Below are 22,593 nucleotides of genomic sequence, written 5' to 3'. Positions count from 1 at the left end.
ACTACTTAACTTTCATCTGCAGTTAGTAAGCACAACAGGCTCTTCCATGTTACAACACTAAGACCAACACACACACACACACACACACACACACATATATATATATATATATATATATAAATATATTTCATAATACACATAGAGATATATACATTTACACACTGTATAAACATACATATATAAAAATATATGTCACACATATACATACTATATATACATATATCTTACATGTACATATCTGTACATGCATGTATGTACACATATGCATTAATACATGTATAGGCACAGATATATATCGCACACATACACATACATCATTCACACACATACATATACCCATATATCATATACACACATACACACATAACACAAACCTATGTATATTATACACACATATATGTACACATACATCACACATACACACATTCATAATTTAAATAACTGCCTTAAATTATACTCCAGAAGAAACTATGAGAGATTAAACATTAAATTTAGTAAAATAAAACTCTGAAAATACTCAATAAGCTTATTTATAAATATTTATCTATAAACAATGGGGGTCTTAGAGGTTAAAGAGAAAGAAGAAATTTAAAATGCTAAGAAATATAGCATACTAAATAAATTCTAAAAAACAAACTTATATAACAAAAATTGAAAACCAAAAAATATTTTCAACCTACTTGCAAAAAAGTAAACATTATTTATAAAGAATGCGCTAACTAAGCAAGTAGTTCAAAAATAAAGAGTACATAGCGCTAGTTGACATATACTGTAGAGTTCAGGAACATAGTGTGATGCTATTTCAAGTCATTGTAGTAGATAGATAGCATGGTGTGCTTCCACAGGAGAACTGGAACGTACAGCTCTCTTAACTGTTTGTTTCGTTGTTGCCAGCTGAAAGTTTTCGGCTGAACTTCTCTTTAGGAATGGGCATTAGTAGAGCCACCTTGGCCAGGGTCACACTCCTACCTTAGAACAGTCTATATCTGATGATCGTTCCTGTGCAGATGTAAAGCTCTGACGTCCTGCATGATGGTGGGTCAATATCAAGGGCAGTTCCACCACTGACACCCCTGGGAAGTGGCTCGGGCTTGCTGCCATCCAGCTGTCCCTCCACCCAGTTCTTCTGCTCATCGCCCTCCTCACTTGTGTTCTTTCTCACACTGTGCTTTAAGACGCATCCTGAGAACATGTCTCAGAATTTGCTTCCTAGAAATCCCTACTTACCACCGCTGCTCTGAGACCCAGATTTCAGTAGAAGCTCTAGAGCACTGGTTCTCAGCCTTTTCTAATGTGTGACCCTTTAGTGCAGTTCCTGTGTTCCTCATAAAATTGCTTAGTTGCTACTTCATAATTGTAATTTTGCTACTGTTATGAATTGTAATGCAAATATAGTTGGCAATGTTTGCCAAGGAGGCCTTGACCCACAGGTTGAAAACTGGTACTCTAGCATTTGGCAAGTCTTCGCTCAGATCAGACATACTTCAACCTTTGGCTAGCCATGGCTGCTGTAAAGCTAGGGAATCCTGTATCAGCTTAGAGGTTCATAAGAAAGCTGATCACATTGTTTAACTAGTATCCAAAGAATCCCCACCCCAACCCCAAATGTGTGAGCATTTCTACATGATAGCAATCACCTAATATTGTCTTGAAGTTTTAAATCCCCAGTGTCACCTTGGACCCTGATATTTTCTCTCTGAAAAGAATGATCTAAGCAGCTGTATCTCTGTTTACGAATTTCTCAATAGTCTCTGAGTTCACTAACCTTTTTGCCCAAGAATTCTTTGTTCACGAACTCTAAGATCTGGAGAAAACTCTCACAGTCAAGACTGCAGGTAGGTTAGGTGTTGTGAAAGGAGGAATTGTCAGGATTAGGAAATACAGGGGCAGCAATCTGGTGACTCCCTGGGAGTTTCCTGCTCACCAATGCATCACACCTTAATTTTAAATTTTTGTAATTTTTCTTTTTCTTTTTCTTTTTTTTTTTGTTTGTTTGTTTTGGTTTTTCGAGACAGGGTTTTTTCTGTGTAGCCCTGGCTGTCCTGGAACTCACTCTGTAGACCAGGCTAGCCTTGAACTCAGAAATCTGCCTGCCTCTGCCTCCCAAGTGCTGGGATTAAAGGCGTGTGCCACCACGCCCAGCTTTGTAATTTTTCTATGTTGCTACATATTCTCTTATTTCCATCTATACTTAGATTAAACACACACATACATGCTCATAATAATTTTTAAATTTTATTTATGAAATTTAAAATAGTGAAATATGGCAATATATTTGTAATTTTCTTTATAAAGGAGTGTATTTGACACCCTACCTGCTTGGCAATGCTCAAAGCTTCTTTAGTCACAATAGTCAGGAAACAGAGACAACTTAAATGTTCTCCTGAAGAATGGATAATAAAATTGTGATATAAATACACAATGGATGGACCTAAAAAAGATTATATTGAGTGAGGTTACTCAGACCTAGAAAGACAAGCATTTCATGTTGTCTATCATTGGTAGATCCCAGAACTAAATTCACAGAAGTGAATATTTAACATGGAGGAAAATCGTCATCTGAGAAAATGTCAGGGGACACAGATACATGTGGGAATAACAGCATATTGGCAATATGAAGTAGCAAACAAACAAACAAACAAACAAAACCTGAGCACAGCTCAAACTGGGGTGGGGAGGGCAACACACAAGGAGGGACAAGAGACAACTAACACACAGTTGTTTGATAAAGCCTCAAGGAATATTATTATTCTGTATTTCCTTAATGTTACACAGTATTCAGTACTATAAGTGTATGCGCACACCCTTTACCTCCACAGAGGTAGCTAGGAGAGGCTGCAGGATGAAAGGGAAAGTTAAAATGATGCAACTCTGTTAATTAAAACATTTTCAGATGAAAGCATAATTTTAAATATTTAGAAAAAATGCCCTATACATGACATGCACGTTTTAGACTCTCACCTTGAGAAAAGAAGCACAAAGATGATTACGGTCTTTCTTATATTAAGAGACTGAAGAAGACAGAGAAATTTGATGCTAACGATGACAAAATGAGAGATGCTATAAAATGGTAATGGATTGAGCAGTTGCATTAAAATTTCTACAACAGTCTTATCAAAGGGCATAAAAATTAAAAACATTAATAACTCATGATTGAGCCGGGCGTGGTGGCGCACACCTTTAATCCCAGCACTTGGGAGGCAGAGGCAGGCGGATTTCTGGGTTCGAGGCCAGCCTGGTCTACAAAGTGAGTTCCAGGACAGCCAGGGCTATACAGAGAAACCCTGTCTCGAAAAACCAAAAAAAAAAAAACCAAAAAACTCATGATTGAAATTTTCTCAAGAAACCAATATTTCTAGATAACAACTATGGAAAATAACATTAGTATTGGGAAAATAGAAACATAGATAGATAGATAGATAGATAGATAGATAGATAGATAGATAGATAGATAGATAATGTTTATATAAAAATACAGAACTCTTTGTCCTAAATGTCCTTAGTAAATAGTTTGAACTTGACACATAATAATACATGTGAACACGTATAAGGCATGCTCCTGGCTTTATATTCACAAAATTCCCAAGAATCCAATCAGAAGAAATAACTGACACACACAAAGATTTGGAAAACATCTGGATGTTAACACTGACTTTCTCCTAGGGGTGAGGATGTAAGTGCTTTTGCAATATTTGTACTCTTGATCACCTTAATTGCTTTATCCTAGGCATATGCTCTTTAACAAGAAGTCATAAATAAAATACTTATAGAGCAAATAGCTACTTTAAAAATGCAAGCTTTTCACAGGACACCCCCCAAATTAGGTATTATTAAATTAAGGAAGGCATTATATGATAACCAGATCACTAGACTGTTAATCAAAACATCTGTGTTTTAAAGCTTGTACCAACAGTTCTTGGCCCTGTGCCTTTATTCTCACTTGCTTACTGAGTACTTGATAATAGGTGATTTATTTAATTCCTCTAAGCCAGTTTTCACATCTTTAGAAAGATTCTAATGAGTATTTCACAGGATTGTTGCAGGGATTAAATAACTATAAAAGGGAAAGATCCAGGCAGCAGCCCGACACCCTCTAGGTGTTCCAGCCATGTTTGTTGAAGGTAAAACAGCTGGTTGTTTCTACCATTGCAAATCACATTTTTCCAGCCTCCACTCTCAGTTCTGGGTCACAGTTTTCCACTCAGACAAAAGAGTATCTTTAAGATATTTGCACCTCAGAGTGACAGCCAACTAAAGAGAGGGCTGCAGTCAGAGCATTCCATCCTGCCTGGAAATCTTCTCCTTTATATTTTCATTTGCTTTTCACTTTCTATTAGACCTTTTTTTCTATTAGATATTTTATTTATTTACATTTGAAATGCCATCCCCTTTCCCGGTTTCCCCTCAGAAACCCCCCTAACCCATCCCTTCCCTTGCTTCTATGAGAGTGCTCCCCCACCCACACACCCACTCCAGTTTCCCCTCCCTGGCATTCCTCTACTCTGGGGGAATCCAGCCTTCACAGAATTCCTCCAAGTGATTCCAGACAAGGCCATCCTCTGCTACATATGCAGGTGGAGCCATGGGTCCCTCCCTCTATGTGTACTCTTTGGTTGGTGGTCAAGTCCCTGAGAGCTCTGGGGGATGTGGTTGGTTGATACTGTTGTTCTTCCTATGGGGTTGCAAACGTTTCATTGTTACTGTTTGTTTGCCTGACTTGGAAAAATAAGTTAAATTAATCCCCCAAGACCTGTCTTTGCGTTGGCTTACACATATGTTAACAGCAAGCTTTGACTATTATATATTTGACATGCTATCCTTGGGTAGAATGATTTAAGGTAATTATTTTTACTCAAAAATGAGGACTACAAAAGTTAAAAATTAAAAAGGAGGGCCATCTGCATTCACTCCTGTAGAATGACAGACGTTTTAGACATGGTAGCTGCAAAGAACTGCAAAGCAGAAATTAATCCCACTCCTGTGGAGTTCTGAGGATGTTCAGGGCAGCAGATCTCATTTAGAACCCTCCTTTGCCATCTATTAAGAAGTGAGCATGGCAGAGTTGGCCGTGGGGGAGGCTTTTTGATTCTCAATTCCTCTGAACATTGTCAGTGTTTAATCAATAGCTAGTCTGGGCTTCATTAAACGTGTGCTCTCAGTTCAAGGTCCTCTGGATGGGGATGGTGGAGGGAATTGCTCAGGTTTGCTGTAAAGTGCATAAAGGTGCCTACGTTCAGGTTAGCCCGCTCAAAGAAGACAGGATTTTAAAACATCTTGCACTAAAAGAGAACTGTTTTAATGGGTCGTGTGGAATATCAATTATTCTTGATCTCATAATTTTTGCTTCTGTTGCAGGGTGTACCCTACAGAATCTGCGTCGGCATGTACTAATTTATGCTTGCTACAAGAAGAGTTAGCAAATATGTCAGTCATATAGTGCAGCAAGCCTGCTCTCCCACATCCTAAATTTTATAGTTCAATGATTCCATCCAAGTTTAAATTCTTTGTACTATGGGCTTAATCAAGGGTGTAGCAAAGCCAGGGCAGATCTGTCTCAACATTTGGAGTGCAAGTAAAGAAACCAACTACAGATTCTTTCCTTCTGCATTTTAATCCATTGTTCTCCTACCTGTGTGATACAGCACTTAGTAAGCCAGAATTTCAAACAAAGAAATGAAAAATGTCTTTTACCAGAGAATCCCATGGAAGTTATAATGAGAAATGAAGATTATTAAATAATTTTCCTTTATAAATAAGGAGAGTTATTTTGTATAAACACTATTCATATATTAACATGCACAAAAATTACTGCAATAATTTATTTTTTAAACACTAAGCTATTGGAGTTGTCAAGGATCCAGTATCATTTTCCTCAGCTCTACTTTTGTGACAAATTTGTCAAACACTAATTTTAAAATGTATATTGTTTTTAATGCTTTTATTTGTACTTTGATAATTTTCTAAAATATAATTTAACCATGTTCACACCCATACTACACTGCTCACAAATATAACTTTGTGTTCTTAAAAAAAAATCATCCAATCCAACGTATGCAGCAATACATTTTTGGATATGTGACTTTATTTATGAATCTCTAGAGAATGTTTTATACTCTATTATTATTCATTGTATTAACTATATTAAAATTACTGGGACATATATTAACCTTATTTCAATAGTAAATAAAATAAAACATTCTAAAAAATAAATAAATAAATAAATAAATAAGGCCAGGTTGAGATTAGACTTCTTCCTGACTTAAGTACTTTTAAAATGGAACTTTTAGGAATCAGAGCTTTCTCTATAGAGAAAAGAGGGTCAATTAACCAGGCTTAGTATAAAAATTAAGGTGCATTTCTTTTTTTTACTGAATTCAGGAAAAATGTTGAAATCTCAAACTATTCCACCCAATATATATAATATAGAAAATGTTGGAGGCAAAAGTCAGTCAAATCCCTCTCTTTCCGTTATTAAAACTTTGAATCATGTACTGTATTAACTTCTAAGAGAAATGAATATGGATTCTAGGATACTGTAGAGGGAATCCAGAAAAATAAAAAAATTATACTATTGGTTTATAATCTATGAACTTCATTTTGTAGGGGTCCACTTGATAAGGGTTTCTGGTAAAACTGTAACCATTGTATATGAAAGTTTCAAATTTCACAATATCAAACAGGACTACATCCTGAAATGCCCGTAGATTCTTTTACAAATCATAGAATTCTTTCAAATCAAAGAGTAAAGGTTTATCACTTGATGTAAATCTCCTATACTTACAGAGTTCATCCAAGACATTATACAGACTCAGATAAAGTTAATCTTGATACTATATGGAAACTCCAACCGTATTTAAAGTCTATGCTGGTTTTGTAATATAGCCACTATAGGTTCTCCTCTAAGGTCCTTGATTTCAACCAGCCCTGGGTAGCTGGCTATATTTCCATGAATGGGCATGATTTAATTCTTGATGGGTAAGTGTTCAGTTAAATTAAAGAGCTGTTGGTTACTGCCAAGGTATGTGTGCCACCAGTGCACCCTCAGATTTATTGTGCCTTTTTCCTGGTTCACAGGCATCATACTGGGGTTGGACTGTTGGTTGATTCTCTCCTCTGGAAGATTACAAGGTACCTCCTGGTACCATGAACTTGGTCCTCAAGTAGTTGGCTTTCAGGTCAGGTATAGTTCTGGGGCCTCTGGGGCCTGTGTCTGAAGTGTATGGTACCTTCAGCTATAGGAAAGTACCCTGAACTGCTGGGGCAGCTGAATAGAAGTAGCTTATAATGTTTTAAGAGGCTCTTTGACAGCCCCAGCTAGCTCAAGAAGAGCTTATCATGTTTAGTGGGTATTTTAATTTTTGTTTTTTTTAGTGGTCTTAGGCTCTTGGTGGAAACACTGTCAGCAAGATGGAAAAATTTCACTTAAAATATATATGTGTGTTTATACACAGCCTGTGTATATTATTGACTATTTTCCTTTTTTCTTTTCTTTTAGGTAGATAATTAAGAGTATTATTCTTTTTTTTCAAGTTCCCTATCTCAGTTTTTTAAATGGATATTTTATTTATTTACATTTCAAATGTTATCCCCTTTCCCGATTTCTGCCCCCAGAAGCCACCTATCATATCCCACCTCATGATTTTAAGAGGGTGTGCCCCAACCCACCAACCCATTCTTGCTTCCCCGCCCTCAAATTCTCCTACACTGGGGCACGGAGTGTTCACAGGACCCTTAGGACTTTTTTCAGACATCCTTACTGATACTTTACTTTTCTCCATCCTTCTTCTCTCTGATCCTTCCCCTCTCTGATTTAAATACCCTTTGTGGTGGTTTGAATAAGAATGGTAACCACAGACTTATCTGCTTGAATTCTCAGTCATCATGGAGTGGAAGTCTTTTAAAGAATTAGAAGGATTAGGATCTAGAGCCTTGTTGGAGGAAGTGTGTCATTGAGGGTGAACTTTGAAGTTTGCAAAGCTTAGGCCAGGCACAGTCTTGCTCCATCTGCTATTTATAGGTCAGGATGCAGCTCTCAGCTATTGTTGCAGCAGCAGCAGCAGCAGCAGCAGCAGCAGCAGCAGCAGCAGCAGCAGCAGCAGTGTGTATGACTACCTGTGTGCCGTCTTGCTCCCAACCATGATGGTAATGGACTAAACTTCTGAAACTGTAAGCAAGCTCACAGTTAAATGCTTTTTACTTTTTGTTTTTTTATAATTGGCTCAGCCAGGATGCTTCTTTATAATAGAAATGTTACCAAGACACCCTCTTTTGTCTCACTTCCCACTTCAGCTCAGTTGTACTCTGCTATTCTTCCTGCTAATGCTCCCCCAAGTACATTCTAAACATTTATCCTTATACTCACTGGTAAGTACCTTTTTCAACCCTCATCAAGGAAACCTTATTTGACATAAGAGACCATCACAGAAGAACATAACCTATCAAAATGCAAAATTGTGGATTCCAGTTCCAATTGATAATCTATAACACAGTGTCTACATTGTGGAATGTGGGTCACAATGGTGGTAAGACACACAGCAATTTGCAGGAGAGTTTGCAGTGAAATTGTGTCTCCTCAGAATGTCAGAAGCTACCTCCAAAAACTCTCCCCAACATGGCTGCCTATGGAGCTGAAAAAGAATGACATCAGTAGAATCTCTAATGTGGCAGGCTGAAAGCACACCTACCGGTTTTCAAATACTAAATGGTCAGCCCTAAAAGCTCACATGCAAGTAACATTATACAGACTGAACGGGTTGTATTTATAAATTTAGGAACCCACACACACACATACACACAAAACCCTCCAACAACTGCAACAAACAACAATTTAAAAAGAGTGGCCACAAATTTGAAAGAACAACGGGGCTATATAAGAAGAATTGAATGAAGGAAAAGGAAAAAAATACTATTTGTATTATAATCTCAAAATTATTTAAATATTTTATAGTCTTTATGATATTGACATTTTTTATAATAAAACGTGTACTGCTAAGCTCCCACAGGGATAAAGGATTTTTACCTGCTGGCACTCAGCATCATGATGGATGTTACAGTCCCAAATGCCAAGATCACTCACCAGCTCAGTCTTTGTATGTATGTGTGTGTGCATGCCCAGCATATGCATGTATGTGTGCATGTGTGCATGTATGTGTTCAACTGGAGACCGTATGTGTGTACATATTCTTGTATCACTGTACATGTGTCTAATGGTGCCAACGCACTGTATTTGTACAGAGAGACTGACATCAGATGTCTTTGCTAATTACCGTCTACTACATCATTGTTTGAAATAGATCTCTCAATGAACCTGTATTTTCACCAATTTATCTGGACTAATTGGCCATGAGCCCTTGGGGTCCTCTTGATTCTAACTCCCAGCAATGGAATTACAAGTATATGGTGACATGTTTCATTTTCATTATAGGTTCTAAGGTTCAAACTCAAATCTGCGCATTTGTGTAGCAAGCAGAACCATAACTCCAGCTTCATTATTTGCAAACTAGATATCCATACAATAATTTTCACCAGACTCCTTAATTCTGCATATGCTTAACCCATTTACCACATGCATCAATATGAATCCTTTACTATCATTTCCTTCCTTAAAAAGCCTTCACAATCAAATCCAAACACCTCACTCATAGTAGACATTTCTTTCTGTTTGTTTAAACACAATTATATCCAACAATGTAGCCTAACCCCAAGGACTTATTCTGTATATCCCACATAAGCAGAATTGATTTGGATAATTGGCCAGTTAGACAGTTAACATATTATACCTAAGCAGAAATGGGATAGCTATGGCATAAGCCAAATTTTATTCTTTAATAGGAACAGAAGATCTCTTTAAATTCCAAACTTGGACATGAAGAAAGACTCTAGATCACCATAGTATAAAATCTAGGAAGAAAGAATTTTATCACAATTACATTGCAGATATACCCACTTGTCATTTATGTCCCATATTCATCTCAAAACATATAAATCATGGCTCAGTCTGCTCCTCTAGAGCATTTATTTTGAGGGGTAATTTATGTAGCTGAAAACACAAGTCTTATTCTGAAGCCATGATATTAACCCCTAGAGTATTCCTGGTCCAGTGTGCAGCAAATAAAGATAATAATATCTGCTTTTAAAGATGATTGTGAGAACTCGAGATAATATTTCAAAATGCAGTAATCATTGATGCTGATGGACATAACCAAAATTTTGTTCCACGCACAATTATCAGAATTCTTGATTGTTTAATCTCTATTTGTTTAAACATCTGAATGCTGGGTTATGGGACGTTGTTTGTTCAATTCTCCATAATATGTCAGCCCAGAGGGCCGAGCCCTGAAGAAAGCTGCTGTCCTCAGGGAATTGTCTAGATCCTAATATCTCTCATCAGAAACCCTGCAGGAGCAGAAGACATGTGGTTGTGAAGGCTGGATCAGCAGTGAGTCTTGTATGATTGCTAAGGTAACATGATTGGGCTTTCAATATAAGAGTTCTTGGCGGTTCTTGTCTTCCTCTCTATCTACTGCTCAGATTATAACCTAAATAGCTCCTCACTGGTTTGGCAACACTGTCGCCTTAGTCTTCCAACTCTGACCTTCAGAGCCGTGTGCCAATTTATGGTTGATTTCATGAGTTACTCCTAATATTCCTGTGTGTTCTGGATGGAGCTGTGAGTGAACTCAAACCATCGTTTGCCCTCAAGTCTCATTAGTAATTAATGAGCCATACACTCTAGGCTCTGTGAAATCTAGCTATTCTTTCTACTCTTGCAATATGCAGAAAACTCTCTGCCCTCCTGTCATAGTGTCTCCCTTTGTCACTGACAATGGTAGAATCATCCATATGCAAATCACCCACTTGATTGGTAGATATGCACCTTCCGTAGACTCCAGCTTTACTTGTTGCCCATGATGTTAACTGACTTTTGAGAGGAGGTTGGGTGGTAAGAATTGTTGTGAATTTAATTGATTTTTTATCACATTTAAATTTGTATCAACTTACATAGAAGATGTGAGGCATTATACAAAAGTAAAAGAAAAAAATCTATAATTAACAGAAATAAAGTTGGAACATGGAGAAAAATACAAGTATAGCCATTGCAGAATGATAACTGAATTAAAATTCTAAATTAAGAATATAGGTTAAGTGGTATCACTTTAATTAAGAATTCAATGGTTTTTTTTTTTTTCTCAGTTTCCGTGGAGCCAAAGCCAAGCATCATAAACTTTTTAAATCTAATTAAGAAAAGATCACAAGGCAGAGAAAATGTCCATTTCCAAACAAAGCAAACACTTTTGCAGGAATTTTCTTTTATATTTTGAACACTGATTTCACACAGTGACACTAGATAAAATACTTTGCCTCTGTCATGATTGCTGAGATTAAAAGCAACATAAATCTAATGTGAGACACAGGCAAGATGAAGCCTTTCTCACCCTCTGTGGGGGCTTCTGTGATAGAGTTTTTAAAGATTTCTTATTTAAACTTTTTTAATTGTATGCCTCTGCATGTGCATGTACATGAGTGTGCCAGTCCCTAGGGAAGCCAGATGACAGCATCAGGTCTGTAGAGGTGGAGCTGCAGATGGTTGTGAGCCATGATACCATGGGTGTTGGAAACTGGACTCTGGTCTTCTACAAAGCAGTAAACCCTGATCCCTCTCCAGCTCCCCTATGTTAGAATTGTACCTTGGCTGTAGAACATGATAGTATAAAACGTTATTTCAAAGATCTTACATATCTGAAATTATGACTAAATCTCATCTATATCGGATTATGACCAGGTACTTTCCTTAACACAGGCCAACATTCTTGGTTTGTTTTGTGTGTTCTCACTCCCCTGTCATGCATTCGAGTGACCAGAGAACTCCAAACATACAGGACCAAATTAACAGTTCTACCGTTAGCCAAGATGCAGGAAAATGGTATCACTAGGCCTTTCCTTCCCTCCTCCATTTGCATGTTAAGCCGTCTCTTCCATGTTCATGTTTCTTTGGCTGACATCCTTACCAGGATGTAACCCAAATGTGGCCCCACGTGTCATGGTTCTCTTCTTTGAAACTGAGTAGTAGATTTCATCCACTAGAACAGCTATTTTGTCCAAAAAAATATTTAAAACTTGTGAGGTTGTTGGTCCGTTTTTTAATGAACAGGGACATAGTTCTAGGAAGCCTTCTCAGCAAAAGTGATTTTAAATTGAATATTAAAAAAAAAACAAATTAGGTAAAAAGAGATGGAGGAGAAGAGAAAGGCATTGAAGAGAAAGGCAACTGTGGCATGGGGTGTGTGGAGCTGGAAGCTGCTGAACACTGAGGGATTTGAGAAGTTCACATGTGTAATGATAGAGTGCTAAATAGAAATAGTAGGTGAGGTAGCTACAACCAGAAGTGAAAACCTGAAACATACTAACCCACATCAAGGCTTAGCAGGCAGTTCTGAGTGCTACAAAGAAAAGAAATATGGGTTTTAAATTTTTTTTTTTAAATTATACTTCCAAAGTATTACTATAAGAGCTGGAAAGTTATCCCAATGAGTAAATATCTTGGTTTATAAGCTTAAGGTTCTGACTTTGGTTCCCAGCACCACATAAAATATCAAATGTGACATTTGTATCTGAAACCCTGATACCGAGGGCAAGAGACAGGTGTATCCTGAGAACTCTCTCTGCAGTTACTCTAGCCTAAACACTAAACTCCAGGCTTAGCAAGAAAACCAATCATAAAATAACGTGGAGAGTAATTGAAAGAAAATGTTATGTGGCCTATTGGCTTACAAACATAACCACACAGGAAAGAATTCACACAAAAATAACACACACACACACACACACATTAAAAATCACTATGACTATGACAGTACTTAAAATACCAGATTACAAAAAGCATGATGCAGTTGTCACCAGTTAAGAGTCACTAGTACAGCTGCCACAGCCTCTGTGAGTTTAAGCCAGATGAGATTCTAATGTTGAGATGCACAGGACCCCAACCGTAAACTCGAAGCTATCTCCAACTAATAGTCCCTCACAAAGGAATAATTCATTTTCTCCAACATATCTCATTGGGTAAAAGATCACATTTGAGGGCACACCTGTGACCACGAATGTACTACCAACATAAACCAAACTCAATGGTATTTTTTGAGGATGTTTGTTTTGTCTCACAGTGTTTTGTCTGGGTATATATACAGATCTTTTGCTTATATCTTTCTGCATCTGTGTTTCTTGTGCTTTTTCTTTGGCTCTTTTGTTTGCTTTACCACATGCTGGTTATTTATTTATTTATTTATTTAAGGTTTTTCTTTTTTTTTTTTTTTTTTTTCAGACAGGGTTTCTCTGTGTAGTCCTGGTTGTCCTGGAACTCACTCTGTAGATCAGGCTGGCCTTGAACTCAGAAATCTGCCTGCCTCTGTCTCCTGAGTGCTGGGATTAAAGGCGTGGGCCACCACGCCTGGCTTTATTTAAAATTTTTAGGTACTTATTTGTATTCTAATGAGAAAGAGAAAGAAAGGATATGGATTTAGGTAGGCAGTAAAATGGAAATAATTTAGAAGGTATTCAGGAAGAGGAAACTACAATCAGAATATATTACATGGGAAAAAATCCAATAAGGAATGAGTCCATTTTAATAACCCTTACACCAGAGCTTATATAGACACTATCAAAAGCACTCATAGTGTGGCTGATCAGTAGATACTATTGTGGAAGAAAGACCACTAATTTGAGTGGGATGTGGTTATGTGGTGCCCTAGAGATGGAGGTATGGAAGGCTTTATTTGTGGGGCTACCTTACAATGGGGATGTGCTGACACAGTGTGTTTGTTTAAAAGGAGGAAAGTCAGCTTCAGCATCATCAGGCTTCACAATGCAGAATGATATCCCCTGGGTGGGGACCAGGCATTGCATCCATATGTGACTCAAAGTACGCAAGCAGCCACCTGAAAAAAAAGGTGCTGTTTTGGGCACCACAGTCTTCTAGCTAATGGTAGAAAGTAAAACATCTTAAGTGAAAAAATTACACAGGAGGGAATAGAAAGGAGTCCAAGGAGTTCACTTTGAAGATTATCAGGACATTAGGGGGAGGTCAGAGAATTCAAGGAAGATGTTTTGAATTATCATGGAGATAGAGGAGAACAAAGAGGATTCAAGAGGCACTAGAAGGGTATTTGGACAATGACCAAGACCTCTGAAGTGCAAAATAAGAGGAAAGTACTCCACAATTTGATTCTGTGCAATTTTTAAAATGATCTTGCCAGAATCTCCATGTAGGGAGAGGTTCTGCTTCTCTGTGGAGAGAAAGAAGCTAGGTGTAAGGAAGGTAAGGAGTGAGATTTTTTTTAAAAGGAAAAGCTACTTTGAGATTCTATCTTACACCTGTCAGAATGGCTAAGATTAATAACACAGGTGTGAGCTCATGCTGATGAGAATGCAGCACGAAGGTGACTCTCCTTCATTGTTGGTGGCACAGCCAAATTGTACACCCACTATGGAAGTCAGAGTGGTGATTCCTTGGGAATATGGGAGTTGGTCTACTTCAAGATCCAGCCACACTGTTCTTGAACATATACCCAAATCATGATCTATCCCACCACAGAGACACTTGCTCAACCATGTTCTTTGCTGCTCTGTTCACAATAGTCAGAAATGGGAAGCAGCCTAGATGTTCCTCAACAGAAGAATGAATGAAGAAATGTGGGACATTTACACTATAGAATATTACCCAACTGTTTAAAAAATGAAATCACAAAATTCAGAAGTAAATGGAAAGAACAAGAATAAATCATCCTGAAAAAACTATCCCACAACCAGAAAGACAAATATGCTATGAATTCTTGTATAGGTTTAGATTAGCTATGGAGTCACTGATGACCAAACTACCATCTGATAACCACAGAGGTTAGGTGTGGAGTAAGGGAGGATGAGTCTTGTTAAGGAAGGGAAATAGAATAGATAGCTATGGGATAATAGGGTAGCAGGATTGGAGGATCAAGTGGAGAACAGAAAGAAGGGGATGAGGAAGAGAATACAGGGGAAGAGAGTTAAATTTAAGGGCCATTTGAGGGATAGTATGAAACCTAATATAGTAGAAATATTTTGGATATGGGAGATACAACACCAACTGGTCATCTCTTTTTCACTATGTGAAGTTCCAGTACTGAGATTGGGTTACATGTATTTGAGTTGTTAGTCAAAGTTTTCCCATGGGAACCCCCAAACAACACAGGATGTTACCAAGATTACAGATTTGTCTCAACAAACTGACAGCAAGTTACTATTGCTGAATACAACACCTACACAATTTATTGAACTTGGAGATGTCAAGCTGATGTCCACGGAAAGCCTTTTCCTCTATATTCTAGAATCTTTGGTTCAAGAGGGTACTTGGCATGCTACCAAAGAGAAAAATAAACACTAAGACAATCCTTTTAATCTACAATGGTATCCTGCCTGCAAGATATACTAGGGCAATGGTAGCACAAAGTTTGTGGGAGTAACGAGCCAATAACTAATTTGACTTAAGGCTCACTCCATGAGATGGAACACATTCCCAGCACAGCTTGGGTAATCAAGAATCTGAGACTAGATAGTGCAGGAGCCTACTGTAAAACCAAATACTATTATTTTAAAAAGTCTCAGTGATAAAATGACCCTGATGACATTCGTTTATACTCATAGATCAGGGCCTTGCTCAGCCATCATCAGAGAAATTTCTATGTCTCCATCAGTTCCTCCCTTCAAGGCTTAGTGAATGCCCCCTCTCTAATGTAAGCCCAGATAGGGTGGATGGCACCAAAACAAGGCCCCCGAAATCAGTATGATCACAGCTCATATGAACTTCCAGAGCCTGAGGAAGCATGTATAAAGCCTTCATGCATCTGTACTAGGTCCTCTTTGTGTATTTTATACCTTCTAGTTTAGTGTTTTTATGGGATTCCTAAGCATGTAAATGAGTGAATTTAATTCTTATGCCTTCTCTTGAGCTCTTTTTCTTCTGTTGGTGTGTTTTTGTCCAACTGTCATGTCATGTCATGTCATGTCATCTCATCTCATCTCATAACATATCACTATTCTCTAGCCTGTTTGTTTTCTAATGAGAGACAAGAGGGATGGATCCAAATGGGAGGAGAGACAAGGACGAATTGGGAAGAAAATAGGGAGGGGAAACTGTAGTCAGGATATATTATATAAAATATGTCTATGTTCATAAAAGGAAAATGAAGAAGGAAGAGGAGGAGGGCAGGATGTGATAAACCCAGGTGTAGACTTTAGTTAAAAAATACAGTACATTTTCCCTGAGCAAAATGACAGGAGCTGAGATAAATCCCCAAATTTCTAACACTCAGCTAAGAATCTCATTTGTTATATAGAAAACCACTGAATTTCCCCACCCACTGCTAACACCATCACAGTAGCATTTGGTTGTAAAGCATGCCATCTCACAGACTCTGAGCCTCTTTTCCTCTGATGCTAAATTTGAGTTTGTATCTTCTTCTACAATCTAGTATTTTCAATACTCAACTATTGTTCTCTAAGGTGCTGGAGAGTGTGAAGTCAGAGATCAAGGCAGCACTCACTGGTCAGTATCTACTGAGGTTCCATTCTGTATCCTCATGGAAGGCTGCAGTGAGACTCCTTCAGAATGACATTGATTACAATTACTAACGCTCTACCCAGATTGCGTAATCACATCCCCCAAATTCCCAGCCCCTAATAAAATAATCTCAGAGGTTATTATCTCCACACAGAATTTTGAGACATGTACACATTCAGAACACAACCTCTCAGATGTACAAAAAATATGTGCAAGAAGCTATGGATCATCAAAACAAATTTAGATGTACAGTGACTACCCACCTGTTATTGTATTTAATCCTATGGCTATGGCCAACCAACAGCTCTAGCTAATATATTCTAAGTGCTGCTGCTGTGTAAGACACACACACACACACACACACAGAGAGAGAGAGAGAGAGAGAGAGAGAGAGAGTGAGAGCAAGAGCAAGGAGTTTATCTGAATCATCACTTTTTTTCACAGGCTCCATTCTGATAAACTGAACTATTTATAGATAAGGAACTAGATCAAACTACATAATCTGCATAAGGTAACCTTGTAGTAAAGTTGTTAACATTTTTAGTCTGAAATGAGGCAAAAGATACTGCCCCAACACATATTCTTCCCAGAGTACCTCCCCCTCAAATCCTGAGTGTCATGATACATATTCATAAATGAGGAATGATAAACTAACATGCTATGTTTTTAGTTACACAGAATTAAAGTTCTCTCATGGTCAGCATTTCTACATTGAATCAGTACTTTGTTGGGAAATGATGGAGTAGACACATAATAAACACATAATAGCTAAAACTCATTGGTCGGAGCCATGATTTACTAGAGTTCTGCTGAATGCTAGTTATGAGTTTATTGTCTTCATTTTAAAGTTTATCTTATATGGTGATTGTTACACAATGAACTATGAAGTCAGCTAGGCAACATAGGAAAATTGATTGTTCTTTATATTAGGCTTTTAAATTTGACATTGTGTATATCAAATTTTTCATAAGTAGAATAAGAAAATGGCACAAAATATAAATTAAGATGTGTAAAGAGAGCCTCTTCTCAGAGAGAAAGGAGACAATGCATTGGCCATGAATAGAGATCATTGTGCCAACAATTCACTATTTGGTGTTTATGTCTATGTGAGAAAGTATGTGCATATATTCTCATGTGTATACATATATGTGTGTATGACTGTGTGTTTGTGTGTGTGAGAGTACATTCATGTGCATGTGTGTATGCCTATGTGTGTTCATGTTCCTTTTTTGTTGTTGGTTTTTTTTTTTTTTTTTTGTTTTTTTTTTTTTTTTTTGGTTTGTTTGTTTGTTTCAAGACAGGGTTTCTCTGTATAGCCCTGGCTGTCCTGGAACTCACTTTGTAGACCAGGCTGGCCTCGAACTCAGAAATCTGCCTGCCTCTGCCCCCTGAGTGCTGGGATTAAAGGCGTGTGTCACCACACCTGGCTCATGTGTTCATGTTCCTATGCATGTGTATACGATCTCTTTCTGTTTTTAACCGAAGGCACAGAAACTAGAGATCCTCTCACTGCTATTCATAGAAATTTCTCATCACTCCACGGTCCTTAAAGAACCTTTCTTGTTTGTTCACTTTTAGCTCCAGTGCCCAGTCCAGGTCTCATCCACACTCTTTAGGCATCCTTTTTTGTGGATTAAATATATTCTTTTATGAGAGACATGTTTATGTGTAATATATATTTATTTTTATGAATTGCTTTCTGATATTATTAGAGAGAGATAAAATGGATGATTCAGAGGTGACACAAATTGTGCATAGAAGCGCCTTGAGATCACATAGCTCTTCTACAGTGTGCCCAGAACAGAAACTGTCTCTCAAATCTGTCAGCCTTCCCTCCCTGAGTCCAAAGTCTGAGGAAAAAAATGTAAAAGAATGAGGAAAGATTCTCAGTGTTGAGTTCCTGATACTTGAGTGGACAAAAGCTACTGAATAGACTTTAATACTCAACACTGAGTGAAAACTAGAGAAATTCTTGAACTTTTCCAAAGCCTACACAATGGGATAAGGAGGCAGAGGGGAAACATTCCTTAAATTCAACTTTCAAGGACTAAATTTAGTGCCTACCACAAAAAGTGCTTAATATGGAAAGGGTAATGAATTTGATAATGATGGAGAAATGCCATCAATCTGACAAACTAAACAAGTTTTTTAACCTGACATAGACCCGTTCAACACATCAGCTGTCATCTGAAATGAATTCCGTTTCTAATTTCTCTTCATAAATAATGCAGCTAATTGAAAGGTAGTTACAATGAAGTCTTTAACCTCCTCCAATATGAAAGCAATCTTCCTGCATTGGTTAGAAGCTTCTACTCCTTACAGGAAATAAAGCCCAGACATCCTAGATCAAAGAGCTGAGACTTACACAAGAGAGCCCTTTGTACAAAAGTCAGCACACCCAATGGTTTCCTCATTTTCAACTTTTTAAAATAAATTTAGCACTATATTAAAATATAGAACTTATAAAAAGCTCATGTAGGGTGCTTAAACTCAGAGACTGGTTAAGGATACCACTTTTTAAGGCTCTTCGTTGTACATATATATGATCTCTGATGCCTAATGTGTGCATATTTATATTAATTAAAATATACCAGTGACATTTAAATATGTCTGACTGGAGTGTAATAATTTGATATCTACACAAACTTTACAGTAGAAAGCTGTGACTCTTTTCCAATGGGAATAAAGAAGAGCTAGGAAAGAAAGATGTTTCCTGACGATTCCGTGTAAGTGGCATGGGGGGACAACACCTACTTTTCTGAGGTGTCTCAGTGTGGACACCAGTGATTGCTTTTGTTGCAAGTGGAAAATTTAATGGCTTGCATGCTGGAGGTGCAGAGGAGAGAAAGAGATCTATGGAAGCATTTAAGTTTTTAGTGACTTAATTATTTCATCTCTATGAGAAGACAGATTTCAGCAAATATACCAGAGGAGGAAAGGCATGCTTATAAATGGATAGCTGAGCTGAATATCTTTCCAAGGCTAGTATTAAAAATGGAAATTCAAGACAGATTTTTAAGTGGCATGCCAACTTATATTCAAAGGTTTACAAGTTACTAAAAATGTGAATTATATAACTAAATACTAAAAGTCTAGGTAATTTTCATTAGTATCTGGCCCTATCCATTAAAAGGCATTTACTGGAAATAGATATGCTCATTCCATATTATTATTTAGATTTCATTATATATCTGTCAATAATAAGACAAGAGACAACTAAAACATACAAAGATATGCTATGTTTTATAATAGAGAATATTGCCAAAATTTCAAAGGTTGTTGCTCCTGAACAAGTCCAGATCTTTCCCTAATAAGAAATTCCTTCTGGTTGAAGCTCTAATATCACGTATTATTTGGTGTTATATGTTGAAATTATTCTGGAGAGGGAATGAGGTAGTGCTCTAACTAGGTCAGAGTAATTTACTTTTCGTGAAAGTAGGAATGATGGATGAATGAAGGAGGAACAATGGACACAAATGAAGGAAAACAGAAAACATGGAAGGAAGAAACAAAGAAAGGGATGAATGAATGAATGAATGAATGAACGAAGGAACAAAGGAAGGCACTGGCTACATAATGCCAGGACTCTGCTCACCAGAACAGCACAGTAATGAGCAAGGGCAGCAAACTGCCAAGAGGCCAAGGGGAGAGTCAGAGAAAAATAATGGTCAACAATATAAAAGACCAAGAAGAGAATATAAAAGACACATCTTGGAATGGACAGGACACTATTGGTGCCTTTTGTCTGACCTGAAAGTCTAGCAGCTTGTATATGTATAGAAGAATATTAATTATATACATATAACAAAAGATATGTTTGTTATGATTTACTCTTAAGTACATGAATAACATGACATTTGGGAGAATGCCTTTGGCTAGAATCACAGAGAAAGTTTAACAAATGGATGACATTTAATGTGAAACACCACTAACTGGAGTTTGCAGACAGACTTGGGGATGAGTTATGTCCTCGGTTCAAAGGAAAGTACTTGAGACTCTGAGGAACCATGCGTGTGTGCCTCTGTGTGTGTGTGTGTGTGTGTGTGTGTGTGTGTAAGTTTATAATGTGTATGAAGTTGATGTTCATTTGTGTGCATGTGTTTATGAAGGCCAAAGGAAAACCTCTGCCATTATCCTTAGGAACTCTGACCATCTCCTTTTAATCAGGGTCTATCATTGGCCTGGAGTCACCAATAATTAACCCAGCTGCAGTGTCCCAGGGATTATTCCATCTCCTCAGCACCCAGATATGAGTGACAAGCATGCATCACTATGCTGCAGACTTTTAAATGTGTTCTGGAGATTTAACTCCCATTTTCAGCTTTGTGAGGCAAGTATTGTAGTGACTAAGCTACCTCCCTGGGCGGGAATCTTATTCCGTAGAAGATTCAAGGAAGGAGCAATCACTGACCAACTTTGCCTCATAGAGATGAAAGTTAAGTGTGTAAGACAGTACCATGTCATGAAATCACATTTCTCTTTCATATATACTTTTAAAGAAATGTCACCAACTAAGGAGATATAGCTAGGATATTTTGGGGTGTCATAAATAAACACAGAGAAGAATTTGAGGGAAACTAAGACCTTGTTCAATTTTGGCCCGCAACTTCTCACTAGAGTTGTATTTTCTCAGCAATCCAAACAAGCCTTTATGGGAGCCAAGTAACTGATACATGCCACTTTCTGTTACCTTTGCTAGCTGGCCTAGGCCCTCTTCATACCTCTCTGTGTGACCTTGTGATTCCAACAGAGCCTGATGTGCAGTGTCAGCCTATGTGTATATATGATGGCAAAGCAATGCTCTTAACAGATGAGGTCCTTTTCTGGAAAGAAGCACCTGCAGCTCGCTGGGCGCAGGGTCAGCATCCTTACAGCAGCACAGATGTTTTAAAGCAGATGTGTGACAGGCACAATATACACAGCAAAGTAAAGAAGGGAAGTTCAAATACACTGAGGTCATCAAGTTCCAATGGTATATGGCTGTCTTCTTTTCTGTGAGTCTTTGAGTTTTATGACAAATGTCTGCTACAACCTCAGACATCACTCTGTCTTCTGCAAGATAAAAGTCTCGAGAGAAACTGGGACTAGTGGGATCATGTCAGTAAGTAACACAAGCCCTTACTTAAGTGGCTCGGGATGGGGGCTTGTAAGTTCAAGGCTAGCTTTGGCTATATTACAAGAACTTGCTCCTAAACTGGAAATGAGCCTATTCAAAATTTCTGTATTAATAAAAACTACCTTCCTACAGTCTAATCCCAAGCACATTGTGGGCCCCTTCTTTCCAGGTTTTTTTTTTTTTTTTTTTTTTTTTTTTTGTACATATAAGGACAGCATATGGTCGTCCTGAAGGTTCTATCTCAACCTTTAACACAAAGCACTTTCAAAGTGAGTCTTCTAGAACCTTTCTGGAGGTTGATGACTGTGCTGTCAAAGACCTTCCCAAAAGTCTTCCTGTGCCCAAGTTTTCTTGTAGGTGCTCAGCAAAACCTCTGTCTCAGCAAAGCATCTCTGCCCAGAAGCTACTGTAGCTGACAAGCAAGGGGTTAGAGCCCTGACATGTGTGGTCACAGGTTTACATTTCACATGAGCAAAGTGCATTTGTTAGTTATATGAAATAAGTTTTGTTTGTATACAATGCTGGATTTCTGAATGGAAAGAACACATACAAAACAGAAATTAAGTCACTGTCACAGTGACTTCATGAATATGCAGTTTAATAACTAGAAATGAAATAAGGTAAACCATACTGTCTCAATTGACTAGAAGCTCAGTTTTTTTTTTGTTTTTTTTTTTTTTTTTGTACTGCTTTGTGAGTTTATTTCTTTTAGGAATTTGGTAGCAAGAGAAACTGTCTTTCTCACCTGGAGACCTAGTCACCCTCCAGTGAGGACTAAGTTGGGGTCTGATTTATTTTTTTTCCCCACTGTTTTTTTTTTATTACATATTTTCCTCAATTACATTTCCAATGCTATCCCAAAAGTCCCCCATACCGCCCCCCACTTCCCTAC

General features: G+C 37.7%; 1 protein-coding gene across 3 annotated transcripts in view; it reads right to left on the bottom strand.

Annotated features, from left to right (window-relative positions):
• The window catches only part of LOC110291392 (EGF-like and EMI domain-containing protein 1), a 562,504-nt gene that overhangs the window by 76,677 nt on the left and 463,234 nt on the right, over positions 1–22,593 (bottom strand). The gene's annotated exons all lie outside the window — the stretch shown is intronic.

This window comes from Mus caroli, chromosome 3 (genome assembly GCF_900094665.2).
Source record: "Mus caroli chromosome 3, CAROLI_EIJ_v1.1, whole genome shotgun sequence".
NCBI classification, from domain to species: Eukaryota; Metazoa; Chordata; class Mammalia; order Rodentia; family Muridae; genus Mus; species Mus caroli.
This window is presented reverse-complemented; position numbering and strand designations above follow the sequence as displayed.